This window comes from Hemicordylus capensis, chromosome 1, assembly GCF_027244095.1.
Source record: "Hemicordylus capensis ecotype Gifberg chromosome 1, rHemCap1.1.pri, whole genome shotgun sequence".
Classification (NCBI taxonomy): Eukaryota; Metazoa; Chordata; class Lepidosauria; order Squamata; family Cordylidae; genus Hemicordylus; species Hemicordylus capensis.
This window is the reverse complement of record NC_069657.1, coordinates 63,058,893-63,073,948: the sequence shown is the minus strand read 5'-3', so window position 1 is coordinate 63,073,948 and position 15,056 is coordinate 63,058,893. Positions and strand designations below refer to the sequence as shown.

Below are 15,056 nucleotides of genomic sequence, written 5' to 3'. Positions count from 1 at the left end.
CATATTGCTAACAACTCAGTCCATGTCTCCAGATGATCTCTCCCAGCGGCTTCATGTAGATGTTAAACAGCATGGGGGACAAAACTGAACCACGTGGGACCCCACAGGGCAATAGCCATGGAGCCGAGCAGTAGTCCCCCAGCACCACCTTCTGCCCCCCCCAGAAAGGAACAGAGCCACTCAAACACAGTACCTCCAATTCCCATACTCGAGAGGCGGTCCAGAAGGATACCTTGGTCGATGGTATTGAACACCACTGAGAGGTCCAGCAGAACCAACAGGGATGCGCTCCCCCTGTCTAGTTCCCGGTGAAGGTCATCCACTAGAGCGACCAAGGCAGTTTCAGTCCCATATCTGGGGTGGATGCCAGATTGAAAAGGGTCCAGAAAATCCATATCATCCAAGACCCTCTGCAACTGGGACGCCACCACACGCTCTATCACCTTGCCCAAAAAGGGAAGGTTAGATACAGGTCTATAGTTGTCCAGGTTGGAGGGATCAAGGGAGGGCTTTTTAAATAATGGTCTTACCATCACCTCCTTGAGGCACGATGGCATCCTGCCCTCCCTTAATGAAGCATTAATAATCACCTCCAACCATCTGCCTGTGCCCTCCCTGGCAGCTTTTATTAGCCATGAAGGGCAAGGATCAAGAGCGCACAATGTCGCTCTCACACTGCACAGGATCTTGTCCACATCCTCAGGCTGCACCAATTGAAAAGAATCCAACACAACAGGACCAGATGGTACCAGAGACACTTCTGCTGGAACTGCCAAAACTCTGGAGTCCAGGTCAGCATGGATGCGAGAGACTTTATCTGCGAAGTGGCAAGCAAACTGATCACAATGGGCTGCAGATGATTCCTCCCCCATTACCTGGGGAGATGTGTGGCGCAATGTTTTTGCCACACGAAACAGCTCCGTTGGTCTGCACTGAGCAGATGCAATAGAGGCAGAGAAAATACATTTCTTCGCCGCCCCAACTGCCTCGGATAAGTCCCTAAAATGGGCTCTAGCCCATGTTCAGTCGGATTCGGCATGACTCTTCCTCCAGCATTGTTCCAGCCGTCGTCCATGTTGTTTCTTCGCCCTAAGCTCTGAGGAAAACCAAGGAGTTGAACGGGCTCCACCAAGCTGGCGAGGGCATTTAGGAGCAACCATTTCAACAGCCCAGGTCATTTCTCCATTCCAGAGATCAACCAGGGCCTCAACAGGGTCACCAGCTCTGGACACTGGAAACTCCCTGAGGGCCGTCTGGAATCCAAGTGGATCCATAAGCCTCTGGGGCGGACTATTCTAATCAGTCCACCACCCCTGCAGAGGGCAGACGGAGCAGTCAAACTAAACCCCACCAGACGATGATCTGTCCATGACAAGGGAGTTATCTCAAACTCCCCCACCTCCAGATCATTTATTCCCCAGTTGGCAAAAACCAGATCAAGAGTGTGTCCTGCCATGTGGGTAGGGCCCGATACCAGTGGAGACAGGCCCATGGTTGCCATGGAGGCCATGAAATCCTGAGCTGAACCTACTAGGGGAGCCTCAGCGTGGACATTGAAATCCCCCAGAACAATAAGTTTGGTAGAACCCAAGGCCACCTACGAGAACACCCCTGCCAGCTCAGGTAGGGAGACTGAAGTGCAGTGGGGTGGTCGGTACACCAGCAGAATCCCCAGCCTATCTCAGAGGCCCACCCTCAAGGACAAACACTCGAAATTCTGAGATTGCCTGACCGGGCACCTGGAAATGGGGAGGGTCTCTTGATAAATGACTGCAACGCCCCCTCCCCGACCCTCCAGGTGGGGCTGCTGCCCACTCAGAAAACCTGGAGGACAATGCTGAGAGAGACCAACCCTGTCCAGCTCACCCAACCAGGTCTCCATCACACATACCAGGTCAGCATGCTCATCCACAATCAGATCATGGATGAGAGATGTTTTAGCATTAACTGACCTAGCATTCAGGAGCAGCACCCCAATCCTCGAATGAGTGTTCTCAGAGCTCCCAGGGGTCTCAGAGTTGGGAGAAGAGCTGGAAAAAGGAACAGACTTCAGTTGCCTGGACCGTTTTCCTCTGTACTGTAACGGCCAGCCCAACTCCCACTGCCAAATCTCCCTTCCAATATTTTATTTCAAGAATATTGAGAGCTTCTTGTGCACCCACAGCCCTCTTTCCATTGCCAGAGAGCTGAGCATCATGTAAGTGAATATAGGGAGAATGGGTTGCCACAGAATTCCTGAATTAGTCCTTAACGAGTCAGTTCCTGTACCCTGTAAGGGAGGGGCTTTAATTACTGACTTGCTCTTTACAGCTGGAACAATTGCCCATTAATTTTTAAATTTTTGCTTTTAATCGGTGCAGTTTTGCAACGGCGACAATAAATTACAACATTATACAATTAAAACATTAATTAATGATTGCTGTGGTTGCAAAGAAGTAATCAGCTCAGGGAACAGGACCTGATGAATTTCTGATTTCTGCACAAATTAAGAAATACCACTGAGTGCACAGAAATGAACAGAAAACCACAGATTACAGAGGCAGAAGGTGCTTTAAAAGAAAATATCAAGGAGGAAAATGAAAGAAATAGTGGACATTAAAGGTCTTTTGCCAGTACACACTGGACAAGCTGGCATTGCCAATGTGGTTTAAGACAACAAATAAAATCACCACAAATCAGTTCTGAAAAAAGACAGTAAGAAACATGGCAAACATTGAAATACAGTAATTTGACAATGTCATTGTCTAAATTCTGTGTAAGAAAAAATGAATGACCAAACCATGTCAATTCTGGAGAAAACAGGTAGTGTGGAAACAACCCCAATTGCTTCAGGAAAAGTAAAAAAGTGGCAGATGAGAATGCTTTTCTTCCTGGGTTTTCAATAATAATCACATGGACAAAATTGTCCCTTTCTTTTCAAAGCGAACGAGGTCGTGAATTCCGTTTGGTCTACCTATACCTTAGAGAAACTAAGGAGCTACTTTCAAAGCTGGTTTCTGTATATGGAGTTGATATGAAATGATTGGGAAGCATACCCTGGAGGTTCTTTACTTTGTCAAAATGTATCCTATAAGGTTTTTTTTATTGGGCTTGTCTGAGAAGTGGAGGAAAACAATGAAAACAATCACTGCACTTTGGAAACCCAAAAAGACGTTCTTAAATGCTTCATACCTACATACTGTGCAAGGGAACACAGGCAGCTTGAGCACCACCTGTGCCCCTGTGCAATTGAAAGGACTGCCAATGGGGCTGTGCTGCTGGGCAGCAGCGCTCTGTTGTAAGGGCTCCATAAGTACAGATGAGCAGTGCAATGCCCATTGGAAATCATGGGAGTCACATGCTGCCGCTTCGTGCACCGGGCCCTTACAATGGAGCACTGCCATGAATTGGCTCAAGCTGCCCATGTTCCCTTGCGCAGTATGGAAGCCATAGTTACTCATGTCCCTTTGAGATATTCAGTGAATGCACACAGGAGGGAGCAGGTTCGTAGTGGTATGATATCCAGTCCCAGCCTATGTGCATTCCATTTGAAGACCCTTCCATAAATCCTACTTGTGTATGAAGGATCAGCTGTGTTGTGTAGGATCAATGAAGACCTTCAAAGTGAATGCCTGTCGATTGGGGGTAGGGACTGCTGCTACAATCTCAGTACCTTGCTCAGTACACACATCACTTGCAGGCAGGGCGAGGTAGCAGATGGCAGTGGCAGGGAGGTGTGCGGGCGGATGAGACAAGTGCGTGAGCAGGCAGCAAAGGCAGCAGGGTGGGCATTTTCAAACCTTGCTTTCCTGGTAATGGAGAAAAATCCCCCCACAAAATATTCAGCAGCAGCATCATAGATGCCTGTGGTGATTGGCTAGTAAACACTGTCAACCAAGAGGAATTTAAACTTAGGAGTCTTATCTGGAGAGAATTCCTAAGGGAGGGGCTTTGGAAAGGAGTGAATAGGTGGCTCTAAAATTCAGTTGGAGTTAACTGAGGTTGGAGGTTCAGATAGGAATGGCTAGGGCTAGAGAGAGGATCTCTGGTTAGAGTCTCTAGAGCAGGACTGAGGGTGGAATTGGGAGGTTGGTAGCTAGGTTGTACACACACCAGGCAAGACCTCTGTAGAGCAAGCTGGACTATCAAATGTAAATCAATCAATCAATCAATCAATCAATCTATCTATCTATCTATCTATCTATCTATCTATCTATCTATCATATTTTTGTATTGCTTGATCTGTATATCTCTAGGCAGTGTACAAAATTTAAAATATTTAAAAGTTACAAATTAAAATACATGACATAAAAAAGAATAAAATAGATATTAAAACAAGGTTTTAAAATTATTAAAATTAATTCTAATTAAAAGCCTGGAGTCTTGTGGTTCTTCCTGAAAATAAACTGAGAAGGAGATGCTCTTATTTCAGTAGGGAGCATATTCCAAAGCCCTGGGGCAGCTACAGAGAAAGCCCAGTCATGGGTCGCCACCAAATGAGCTGGTGGCATCTGTAACCAAACCTCTCCAGAAGATCGTAACAGATGGCAGGGTTTATGACAAAAGAGGCATTAACTTAAATAGTCTGGACTCAAGCCATTAAGGGCTTTATAGGTAAGAACCAGCACTTTGTATTTCACTTGGAAACATATTGGCAGCCAGTGCAGTTCTTTCAAAACTCGTGTTCTGTGGGCCCTTCATGTAGTTCGACTATGTACAAACACAGCCCCATGTAGAGCACATTAAAGTAGTCAAGCCTGGAGGTTACCAGCATATGCACCACTGTTTTAAGATCATTTGCCTCTAGAAATGGACGTAGCTGACGTATCAGCCAAAGCTGAAAAAAAGCGCTCCTAAATGCTGGGAGTGTATGGTTGATTACACAGGATGTACAGCCAGGGAGGTTGTATCCCAGTAAAGGTGTTGAAAGTCTAAAGAAGCTTGTTATTTCTAAACAGTCACCGAAGTAACTTGGAAGTACAGTCTTTGTTAATGTACTGACACCATCTTATATAATTACCTGAGTTTGAATACAAGTTTCAAAAATAAGAGGTGGTGTACAGACATGCCAGTTCTAAGGCTGTCTCAGAAACCATTTGCATTTGATCCTACACTGTAGTGAATAAGAAACCAATGAGGCTATTGTACAAGAATAAAGTTATCTTCTTTGGTTTTGAACTTTAAAACTGTTTCAACTGTCTCTATTTACTTTTCCCCACGTTACCACTTGAGCGCAATACCAAAGTTAGTGATAGAGACCCAAATTAGGATTTAATTTGGTGGTGGCAGCATAATCTATATATTTAATTCTCTAAGGCATACCTGTGGCTAATCCCATGCATGGCAGCTATCACATGAGTTCATAGGGCTGCTGGATAGGCTAGCCACAGGACAGGTGCGAGGGGGGAAATGGCGGCAGTGGCAGCAGCCGGCCAGCTGGCCAGCGGTGGTGGTGGTGAAACTGTGGTGATGGTGGGTGGAAGGAGGCAGCAGCGGGCGGGGACAGGGAAAGGGGAAGAAGGAGGCAGCAACGGGCAGATGGGGGAAGAAGGAGGCGGCAGAGGGAAGAACAAGGTGGAAACAGATGGGCGGGGGAAGAAGGAGGCGGCAATGGGCAGGTGACAAAATGGCAACAGCAGGGGGGGTGCGGTGACAGGCGACAAACTAGAGGCGCAGATGCTAAGTAAATAAAAATTTCAAAATGAATCAAATGGTCACAAACATGTTCTTTATCCGTATATGTAATCACTAATTTCCCACTCCCAACCTCAGGTCCTGACAGCGCCGCCTCCCCGCCAAAAGGCAGATAGCCCCCATATACAGTTCTTGCACACAGGCCCTTTCTGAGGTTATGCCACTGAATCATTGAGAGGCCTTCTACGAAATTTCCAGATAAGATGTTCAGCACCTTATCTAAGAGAACTGGCAAATAACATGAAAGTTGCACAACTGTGCAAATTGTGCAAGCATAAAAATTGTACAAACACTGTTATACAAGAGTAAGCCCAGTATTTTAAATGGGCTTATTCTTGCATAACGTTGTTTGCATGACTTGCATGCATGCAGTGTTACTTGGCTGACTTACCTTTGCATGGTGTGTCAGCCATCTTCATTCTGACTTTTCTCTAAGGGACTTAGGGCAACATACATGGCCTTGCCTGCTCCCTCCACCAACATTTTATCTTCACAACAATGTGAACCAGACCAGTGTCAGGGGTCAGCCAACATGCACTGGCTGAGGGGCCATGCTCATTAAATGGCCTACAGCCGACCTTGAGATCCTGGTGAAAGAAGACGGCAACTGCCGGTGCAGTCACCAAGAATCACTCTAACCCTGCTGACCCCTGCTGACTCAGTAAAGAGGCACCTTTTAAATGTGGTGATTCTCTTTATTTAGCAGGGGGAGAGTAACTGGCCCTACCACCCCCAGCACATTACCTCCGGTGACTGTTGCTGGTGTCTATCTTATGCTTCTTTTTAGAATGTGAGCCCGTTGGGGACCGGGAGCCATCTTACTTATTTATTATTTCTCATTATAAACCTCTTTGGATTTTTTTTTAAAGCGCTATATAAATATTTGTTGTTGTGTTCTTGCTGATGCCACCATCGAGATAAGTAAAGTGCTGTTGTGTTGGTGTAGACTCCTGGCTACCACAGAGCCCTGGTAGAATACAGGAGGGGTTTACCATTGTGAACTGGCAACCTTTGGCTTGCTGGTCAAGTCATTTCCCCCCGTGCCATTAGGTGGCTCCATCCCAAAAGGTGTGTGTTTACTGTGACAGCAGTGGTAGCTTGGAACACTTTTCGGCAATCATAATGGTGGCCATTATCTTCCTTAATCTATAATACATTGCCCTCACTGTTGGATCCAGTGATGCAATGACAAGGGTGAAGGCACTACATTATAGTTTAAAAAAAATGGCTGCTGTCCTGCACCCCAGGGGCCTCCCACAAAGGCGCTTGGCACTGGCATTTAAGCTACTATGAGGTAGCTTAGGTTGAGAAAGAATGACTGGCCCAAGGGCATGAAGTAAGCAAGTGCTGGAAATTAAAGTGGTGTGTTTTACTGTGTTTTTAAAATGAATTTTGTTGTCGGAACATAGGAACAAAGGAAGCTGCCTTATACTGAGTCAGACCATTGGTCCAACTAGCTCAGCATTGTCAACACAGGCTGGCAGCAGCTTCTCCAAGGTTGCAGGCAATAGTCTCTCTCAGCCCCCTCTTGGAGATGCCAGGGAGCGAACCTGGAACCTTCGCATGCAAACATGCAGGTGCTCTTCCTAGAGCAGCCCCATCTCTTAACGGGGGATATTTTACAGTGCTCACATGTAGCATCCCATTCAAATGCAAACCAGGGCAGACCCTGCTTAGCAAAGGGGACAATTCATGCTTGCTATCACAAGACCAGCTCTCCTAAGCTGCCATGAATTCATTTATAAAGAATGGCGGCATAGCAATTGTTTTAAAAAATAAATACATAAAATAAGCTTTAGGGCTGAGTTGGAATTTGAACCTGAGTCTCCCTGGTCCTAGTCCAACACTCCAATTGCTACACCATAGTGACTCTCTACAACATTTGTTTCTTTAGGCACAGTTCAGAGATTTTCCTCAGAGGTAGATAGTTGCCGCTTCTTTACAGTGAAGCGTGAAAGGGCTCCAAGCCATCTACGGTGGGAAGTTTCTATATTCAAAGCATGGAATTCATCAGTCAGCTAAAAAACAGGGCCACATTTGCATTGGAAATGTGTAAATAAATTCAGCCCCAGAGCTACCTATATATGAGATTACATGAACCACTGTGCTATAAAACACTGTACGTTTCAGCACCATGACCACATCGCACATAACATGGCTTGCCTTAAAGGAAAACACATCAAAGATGCTAAAAAGCTTGCTGTGTGCTTGACACTGTTTCGCTAAGAAACAAGTGTTTTTATCCAACTTACGTTGTTGCCATGCCTGCCTATCCTGATGGCACTCTAGTGCACCCCAGATCAACCCTTGGCTGTCTACTGAGGAGTCAGCTCCCGCTTGGTTGCATTCCTCCAATTCGAGGTCAAGGAGGTGGGTCATTCTGGTGAGGTTTTCTAAGGGCCCCCAGGGAATTAGCATGATTGCAAGGGATCTGGACATACTGCTCTGATAGTCATTGCCCCTGAGCATGCACAGCAAGTTCCCAAATAAGAAAAAAACCCACTTCAGAACATGGTTTACTGTTTTAATTATTGTTGTGTTTTATGTTGTAAACCACCTGGAGATTTGTATATCGGGTGTCATAGAAACATGCCAAACAAATAAACTAACACTGAGATTAGAATGTAGTCTCCTCCTCTTAACGAGCAAGTATCCAGATAAGCCAAGAAACCAAAGACATACTCCCTTCCACCGATAAGACTTATAGACTCAATCAAGTCAGTCACACTGAAAATGGGTGACCTCTTTCCCTCTCCACAAGTCACCTAATGGTGCAGCGGGGAAATGACTTGATTATCAATGCAGAGGTTGCCGGTCGCTGGTAAATTTCCCAGACTATGGGGAACACCTATATTGGGCAGCAGCGATATAGGAAGATGCTGAAAGGCATCATCTCATACTGTGCAGGAGATGGCAATGGTAAACCCCTCCTGTATTCTACCAAAGAAAACCACAGGGCTCTGTGGTCGCCAGGAGTCAAAACCGACTCGGCAGCATACTTTACCTTTATCCTTTCCCTCGCCAGTTGCCTCCTCCAGGAAAGCACCTATTCAGCCTTTTCTTTAAAGGGAAATATTTAGAGAGCACCCACAGCCTGGCCATTGTCACCACCTTTTGCCTAAGACTATCCGCATCTGCAGAACAATGGACTCACCTAGTATCACACTCATGGGCTACTTGGAAGCGATAAAGACCCACTCTTGCTACCAGATGTTCAGTGTGGATATTGAAGGTTTTTGGGGACAGGAGCAAGCTGCTAGCATTGCTGCTCCCACTGTCCAAAAGGCATTAGAGATGTGTAAGGAATGAACTTTTTGATTTGTGCCAAATTTGAATCAATTCTGAATCTGGCTCAAAACTTTGATTCGAATTTGAATTGAATTCAAATCAGTTCTGGCCTGTTTTGGCATCTTTTAAAACTGTAAACCACCAACTGTAAACCAATCAGGGGGCCTGACTGGTTGGAAGAAGGTGCCGGACAGCTCTCAAATCAAATTCAAATCAAATTTAACTCAAATTTGTATCAAATTGCTTTTTAAGGGGTGATTCGTTTCCAATTCAAATAATTTGAACCACTCAGATTTGAATTTGAATCGATTTACACTTCCCTAAAAGGCATCTCATGTTTTGCCAGTTCACATGGAGATTAGTTTTTTCCACCAGGGCATTTTTGCTTTTCTTTTGTTTCCTTTCCCTGGAAGATCCTGTGGAGCACCCTCCTGAGTGACCAGAGCCCAGTTATTCCTAGGCATACAGCATTGTCTTGTGACCTAGAGTCTCTCCCACTCAGCCCCAGCAGCAAAATGCATTAACCTCCTTCTACATTTTACAATAGTGAGTCTGGTTGGCCCAACCAGGTTTTGTGAAAATCTGGTAATGATGAAGGGCTGCAGGGATTGGCCAGAAAGGTCTCTTGCCCTCTATTTCAAGTTGTAAAATGGATCTCATTCCACACCAGTGCATCTACTTATTTAACTACCTTAGTATGCCATATGAACCTGGAAGCTGAGGTGCTTACTCAGGAGACCCAGAGAGGGCTCCCTCCTGCCTCTGGAAGTGGCAGGCTGGAGTCCCTACCAGCCAGAAATTCCAGTTCAGAGGAACATCAACAAGAAACTAGTTGTATCTCTTTCTCAGGGCAGAAAACTGATAGAAAAGGCTCCAGCCTGCCAGGTGAGAAGGAGCTCTTACAGCTAGTAGTTGTGACCTCAAATACAAGCAATTTCTGTATTCAGGGGCGTAACTATAATAGGGCAAGGGGAGACAGTTGTCTGGGGGCCCTCTGCCTTGGGGGGGGGGCTCCCCAGAGGCAAGTCACATGACTGACTCCCCCAGCCACGCATGTGCCCGGGCTTCGTTCAGTTGTATTCATCCTCCGAAACTGATGTGAGTGTTAAGACCTGGAGCTACCAGAACAGCATGTCTTTCTCTAGTACCATTAAATGACTTGCATTGTCCACAATTTACAAAACCTTTTAAAAATAATTTAGGATGATGTTCTCTTGTGGCACATAGGTGATGTTATACACACACACACACACACACACACACACACACACACACACACTATGCTTTTTGTTACCACTATTCAGCCTCATTTAAGATTTCTTTACTTCATGAGCTGAGCTTCAGTGAAGGTGGGCCCATTTTAAAATCTTGTCTCTGGGCCCACTCCAACCTTGCTACACCCCTGTCTGTACTGCTCTTCGTGATACAAATTGCACACTCACAAAGAGCATCATAGCATCCCTTGTGCTATGGAAACAATGGGGCAAGGAAATATAGTGTAGAAAGCCCTTGTAGAAAGGAAATGGGAGGTGTTCATACTAGGGGGTGCACAAAACCCGGTTGCCCGGTTTGGTTCAGTCAGGGTGTGTGTGTTCACGGAGATATATATATATATATACACACACACACACACACACACACACACACACACACACACACACACATATACACACACACACACATATATCTCCTCCATTTATGTCCCGTTTATGATTCCATAAATGGAGTTGGCCTCCATTTATGCCCAAATTGCTTGGTTCAGGCAGTCTTTGGCCTGTTCCAGGCCTCATTCCCATGGTGGCGGCTATTTTGGAGGTTGCTGCACATGCCAAATGGGCCTCTGGGTGGCCTGGGCCATGATCAGGCCATGCAGAAGCCCATTAGGCATGTGCGGTGGCCTCCAAATGGCCACCACCATGGGGGTGAGGCCTGGAATGGGCCAAAGACCACCTGAACTGGGTGATTTGGGCATTAATGGAGGCCAATGGGGGGAGGGGGAACCTCCAGAGACTCCCCCCTTCAGGCTTGGAGAAGCCCCCCAGAGAGGGTGAGTAAATTAATTAATTAAGAAAGAAAAACTTAGAACCCCTCGAACAGGCTGGGGGTGTGTGTTGTTCGGCTCAATATCGAACCAAACTGGGGGGTGGGGTTTGGTCCGATATAGAACCATTGAACTGAACCAGTTTCATGTCAAACAGGAAATGAAACTGTTGGCACATCCCTAGTTCATACATCCTAGCTTGGTGGTACAACCTTTGTGTTCACTTAATAAAATACGTTGTTTTTCGCCCGTCAGTCCAATAACTTTTCCCATATGCTATGATGACACATTAAATTAACTGGGTGATAAAAAGCAGGGTTTGCAGGAAAACTACTCCAGAAAACAAGATTAACCATACACATTGCCCATTCCTGCATAATCTTATCAAGCTTTACAATTCTTTTTCCATAATAAAAGCCAACCAGTACGAATTGAAGTGAAATGACTTCCTGGGGCTCATAACTACCTCAGGCGCCTCTTTAGTGCAGAGATTTTCTCTCTTTTACAGAGCCTGGGAGATAATTATCTGGCAAACGGCAATCAATTAGCCAAACTGGAATCATTGACAGTTGGCAAACTAGTGTGCTATCATGCTTAATCCAGGCAAAAACACTCATTTCCTTTTTTTTTTTTTTTTGGTATTTTAAACACCACTGACTGTGTGCACATATGCATGCTTTTAGATGTTACATATATTTCATTTGAAATAAATAGCCATTTTGTTCTGCTCCTTTACATTTGAATTGCAGAATTCTAGCCCCCGGGATCTTGAACAAACAGATTTAAAAATAAAAAAAATCAGATTACCATACAGGGTTCTGTGTTTTCATCCTGGTTCTCCACAGCAGCTTACTTTTGATTCCATGTGGCTCTAATAATTTCAGTGGACTGCTTCAGCATTGCCTCACAAGGTCTGCTTTAATGTAATGTGAATTCTCTTCTGAGAGTGGTGATAAAAGAGATGGGGGTAGGAGAGAGGGCACCTGGAATACCCAAGAGACATATGGCAGCATAACCATCAACCAAAGGGAAGCAGTGCTGGCCTAAATCAACATATTGAAGCAAGAAATGCCTGGAGCATGTACCAGATTCAGCATTTGAAAGAAGACAAAAGAAGACAAGGCACTGCGCTAGGTCCAAAAGCAATGTTTTGTGTGAATGAATTAATACTGAACTATCCCGGAATGTCTTCTCACATTCCATTGTGCTCTCTCTGCTGAGTACAGGAGGCCCATCAAAGAGGAATCAAAATAGAACCCCACAGTCATGTGTTGAATTTGGCAGGGCAATCCGCATTTCAGACACTTGGTCACTATTACTGCACCCTTTGTAGGGTGGATTTTCCATGTGGATTTTATTACAACAGCAACCAAGTAATTTAAAAGTGTAGATATGGTGATTTGCCCATAATTACTTGGTTAAACATCATGGGATAGGGGTGTGCACAAAAAGTGGTTTGAGCCCCAGTTCAGCATGGGGAGGGAAGCAGGGAGTGCGAGCTTTAAGAAAGAGGAGAGCAGGCCCTTTCCTTCTCAATTCCACCCCATGCAGCTTCCTGCTGGGGTGGCGCTTGGCCCACGTACCCACGCATGGTACCAGCAGCACATGGAGTCCACACATGCACAGGTGCCATTTGCGTGGTCAGCAACACCATACTGATCATGCAAATGGCGCCTGCGCATGCATGGACTCCATGTGCTGCTGGCACCATGTGGGGGTTCTTGGGCCAAGCACTGTCCCAGCAGGAAGCTGCAGAGGGTGGTGGAGAGCACATAAGGACCTGCTCTCCTCTTTCTTAAAGCTCCCCTCCCCACGCCAAACTGTTGCTCGAACTGCAGTTCGTGTTTGAATGGGGGAACAAATGTGGGTTTCTCACAGATAAGCACAATACTCTAGTCACCATGGTGGTTCCCATCTTTGGGAGGGATTTTATTTTAATAATAAAATTGACATTTAAAATGAAACAGATTTTGTACTTTAGCACTAATTTCCAGGATTAGAGAGCTTTCTCATTCTGGAGATAAGCCCCGCGCCCCTGCTTGCACTCGCTCCTTTCCCTTCAACAGCAAATTATTGGTTAACAAGAACTCTCTCCCTCTCTCCTCCCCCTTCCTCCCTCCCTCCTATTTGCATAGCTTCTGCATATATTTATGGATCTGTAAATTGTTCATGAAAGGTTGGTATTCAGCATTTTATATTCATACTTTAAAATATTTTACACTGGGTGTGTAAAACGTATACAGGCTCACATACCACACAAAGTTTCATGTGGTTGTAACAGAACATGCAGGGAGTTGCACAGCAGCACTCTTTGTGCAAATGCAAAAAATTGTACAGGGATGTGCAATGCAGGCCACTATTTGTGCAATTTTTGTGTTTGTGCAAAGAGAGTTGAGCTATTGCACAACTGCGCACATGACCCATTACAACATGCACAGAACTTTGCACAGTATGTGAGTTACTATTTCTTTTTCTTGGCTGGTTGCATCTAATTCTTTATGTAGGTTTCCAGTAGAAACACAATGACACATTTGCGTTCTGATTGCTATGAATATTCATGTAAGACCTACAGTTTCAAAAAGTCTTTCTGGTACTAACATAATTTGCTGGCAACAAAGCAACCAACCACGTGAAAGACGAAATCTTTCCCTTTTTGTGTTCTTTAAGCACCCCATGTCTTCCTCTTGTTAAACTATTTAGTTATGTCTTCACCGCGTATGTTTTACAAATATAAGAGGTCAGGTCCCTCCCACAAGGTGATTACAATCTAAACTTCCACACAGGGGAAACAGCAGAAAAAGAGGGAAATTATCTGTAATGGCAGTCTATACCAAAATTCTTTCTAACAAGAATGTGGTCATAAGTCAGTGGTGGAGCATCTGCTTTGAATGCAAAAGGTATCAGGTCCAGCCCCTGGCATCTCCAGGATGTTTTTCACACAGCAGGCTTTGCCGCAGGTTTACTGTAAGGCCTTACTGCGAGTTCAAAGTTGCCTCAAAAAAACAATGCAAAAAGTGGTTTTTAAAAAATCCTGGATATAAACCGGGCTACACTCTAACAGGCAATGAACAACACAAATTGTGTGTAAAGTGCTCTCTGATAGCTCGCCGGGGCTTACTTTGGGGTAAATCTGGCCAATATATGGACACACATTCCTCCATTCCAGAGGAGACGTGAGCTAAAAGCCCAGGTAGGGCTGAGAAAGTCTCCTGCCTGAAAACCTGGAGCACCACTGCCAGTCAGGGCAGACAATACAGAGCTAGAAGGACCAGAGGCACTCTAACCCCCAGACCTTGGGGACCTGGCCCATGGCCTCCAAGGTCTGGGGGCAGGAGAGGAGGCAGGTGGCACTCTGGCCTTGCCCCACCGCGGCACCCTGGCCTTGCCCCCCGTGTCCAACATCAGACGCACCCGGCTAGCCATGTCCTTGTGCCTGATGTCAGACGCAGGGGTGTAGTCTCCCTTGCAAATGGGGCCACACGGCCCCATTTGGGAAGGAGAACGGCCCACGCTGCTTTGAGCAGAGTGTGCAGGAACAACTCTTCCTGCCTTAAAGGCAGGAAGAGCCGTTCCGGCCATGCTGCCAGTGCAGTGTGGGATGATCTCTCTCATAAACGGGGCTGCACGGCCCCGTTTGGGAGGGAGATTGATCAGCCCTGCTGTGTTGGGAGCGAGACCAGGGGCGGCTCTCCCTGCCTTTAAGGCAGGGAGAGTGGCTCCGACCACGCTGCCAATGCATGGCCCTGTTTGGCACCAAAATAACGTCCCTGTGTCTGACGTCAGATGCTGGGGGGGGGCATGTCTGAGGCTATGCTTGTGGCCTCTGATTGGGCAAGGCCTGGGTTTGTTGAACCCATTAACCCAATGGGGGGCTCTAATGGATGGGGGGGCCCTCCTGCCACCACCCCAAATGCCCACCCTGCTGCTGCCCCACTGTCCCACCCCATGAAAAGTTACCTTCCTTTAGGGGGGGGCGAGGGAAGGTGAGGGGTGAACCGACCAGGCCTCCCTCCCACCCTGTGGTGGTCGCTTGAGCAGCTGCTGGGCACTTTGG

At 46.1% G+C, this 15,056-nt stretch overlaps 1 long non-coding RNA gene across 2 annotated transcripts in view; it reads right to left on the bottom strand.

Annotated features, from left to right (window-relative positions):
- Positions 1 to 15,056, bottom strand: part of LOC128340636 (uncharacterized) — a 21,434-nt gene extending 6,378 nt beyond the window's left edge. For both annotated transcript variants that reach the window (XR_008313851.1, XR_008313850.1), the window contains exons 1-2: positions 14,960 to 15,056; positions 11,810 to 11,985 (exon numbers count right to left, since the gene is read on the bottom strand). This is a non-coding gene — a long non-coding RNA (uncharacterized LOC128340636). The remainder of the gene's footprint in view (positions 1 to 11,809; positions 11,986 to 14,959) is intronic.